Source organism: Saccopteryx bilineata, chromosome 4 (assembly GCF_036850765.1).
Source record: "Saccopteryx bilineata isolate mSacBil1 chromosome 4, mSacBil1_pri_phased_curated, whole genome shotgun sequence".
In the NCBI taxonomy this organism is placed as follows: Eukaryota; Metazoa; Chordata; class Mammalia; order Chiroptera; family Emballonuridae; genus Saccopteryx; species Saccopteryx bilineata.
In genome coordinates, this window is record NC_089493.1 from 3,915,335 (window position 1) to 3,917,622 (window position 2,288).

Below are 2,288 nucleotides of genomic sequence, written 5' to 3' on the forward strand. Positions count from 1 at the left end.
GATAGGGGAAGGGGCAGGCAGCTCCCTGCCCAGGTGGGGTTGGGAGTATCACAGCTCCAGGATGGGCAGGTTGTCATAGAACTAATCAGGGAGTAAGCCTCAGCCAATCGGTGTGAAGCATTCTGAGTGCAGTGACTGGATCAGAAGAGGGGACAAGTGACGCCCAGAGAGTTTCTAGTCCAGCTGGATTCTGCCAGGCTCCCTGAGAAGCAGCTTCCTGGTGCCCTAAGGAAAAAGCCAGTGGCCCTGAGCCCTTCATGGTCACGCCAGACCAGCCCCTCATTCCTAGCATTCATTCTCCTCTCATTCATTCATTCATTCATTCATTCGTGTGTTCAATAAAAGTCATCTATATGGAAAGTACAGCACAGGGAATAGAGCCAATAATATTGGAATAACTATGTATGGGCCAGATGGGTCCTGGAAATATCAGAGGGACACTTTGTAAAGTATATGATTGTCCAGCCACTATGCAGTACACTTCTAACTAATACAAAATAATATTGAATGTAAAAAAATAAATAAATAATAATAATAATAATAATAGCCTGACCTGTGGTGGCACAGTGGGTAAAGAGTTGACCTGGAACACTGAGGTCGCCAGTTCGAAACCCCAGGCTTGCTGGGTCAAGGTACATATGGGAGTTGATGCTTCCTGATCCTCCCCCTTTCTCTCTCTCTCTCTCTTTTTCTTTCCTCTCTAAAATTAATAATAATAATCAAACATAGTTTAACTTTTAAAAAAATCTACTAAGTGCCAGGCACTGGGAGGACATTACAGAACAAAAGGACATAGATGCCTGTCTCCAGAGGCACTCGGACCACAGCATAAGGGGGATGACAACACAGCTCTCTGAGAGGCCATGACCCACCCACCTCTGGGTCCTGGCAAATCCCCTGCCTGCAGGGACCTCTCCCCTCACCTTACTGGGTCAACTTCTCTCCTTTCCCAAAGCGGCCTCTCCCCCACTCCGGCACAGTGGTGTCCCCTTTGCACACATATTTTCCTGTCCCTCTCCACACAGACGTTAGCACAGCCCAGGTTGTGGGCCACTGATTCCTTACTTAGTGGGTCATGCAATCAATTTACGGAAGAAAAAAACAACAATCAGCCAGTATTTTTTTTCTTCTATGCCAAATTGTCATGTAGTGAAATGCACCCATTTTAAAGTATCTAGGCCTATGAGTTTCAACCAATGTACCCATCGGTCAGGAGAGAGAACATTTCCATCACCCCAAAATGTTCTGGCGTGCCCCTCCCCCACCAACCTCTTGGCCCCAGGCGAACACTGATGCACTTTCTGTCACCATAGATTAACTTTGCCCGTCCCAGGACTTCGTATAAATTGAGTCCCGTGGTACGCATCCCTTCTTTGAGAACTCTCTTACTCACGGTAGTGTCCCGGCAGCTGTCCTCGAGTGTGTGAGTGTGTCTCTAGTAGCTTGTTCAGTGTCACGGCAAAGCAGCATTTCCTTTCACAAATAGACTACGTTTATTTATCTGTTCTCCAGTGGATGGATAATTGGGTTGTTTCCTTTTGGGCTATTATGAATAGCGCACCAGCGTTAGAAAGAATGAAAGGAGACAGATGAAGCCCTGTTGCTGTGTAAGGGGAAGCGCTGCTCTGCAAGCTGGCCGTTTCATCTCTGTAACTGAGTCCAGGCGCCCAGGGTGCTGGGGAGACTACAGCTGTTCCTGCCCTTGCGCGGAGCAGCTCGCCGGGGGAGTGCTGGGGGTGGGGGCCTGGGCACCCTGTGTCCCGCTCCAGGACACGTGGGGTCTGGCTGAGAACTCAGCCAGCCATGCTCTGGGCAAGGGTGGCAGTGGGGAGGTTGGTTTGTGTTTACAAAGAGACCTCTGCCTTTTCCCCCCAGACCTGGGCCCAGGCGGTGGGACTCTGTAAGGTCCCTAGGGTGTCATGCGCTGTCACGGCTCCCAGGCCCCCACAGTCTCTCTGACTCTCACCCTCCTTCTAGGGCCAGGTACCCAGCATTATTCAACAGCCCTTCCACCCTGGCCAGATGGCTCTGTTGGTTAGAGCACTACCTGAAGTGCAAAGATTGCTGGTTCGATCCCGGGTCAGGGCACGGACAGGAACAGATGGATGTTCCTGTCTCTCTGTCTCTTCCTGCCTCTCTCACTGTAAATTAATAAGTAAAAAAAAAAATTTTTAAGCCTGACCTTTATTAAAAAAGAAATACAGAAAAAAAGAAATAAAGAGAGGGAGGGAGGGAGGGAGGAAAGGAAAGGAAAGGAGGAAAGGAGGAAGGAAGGAAGGAAGGAAGGA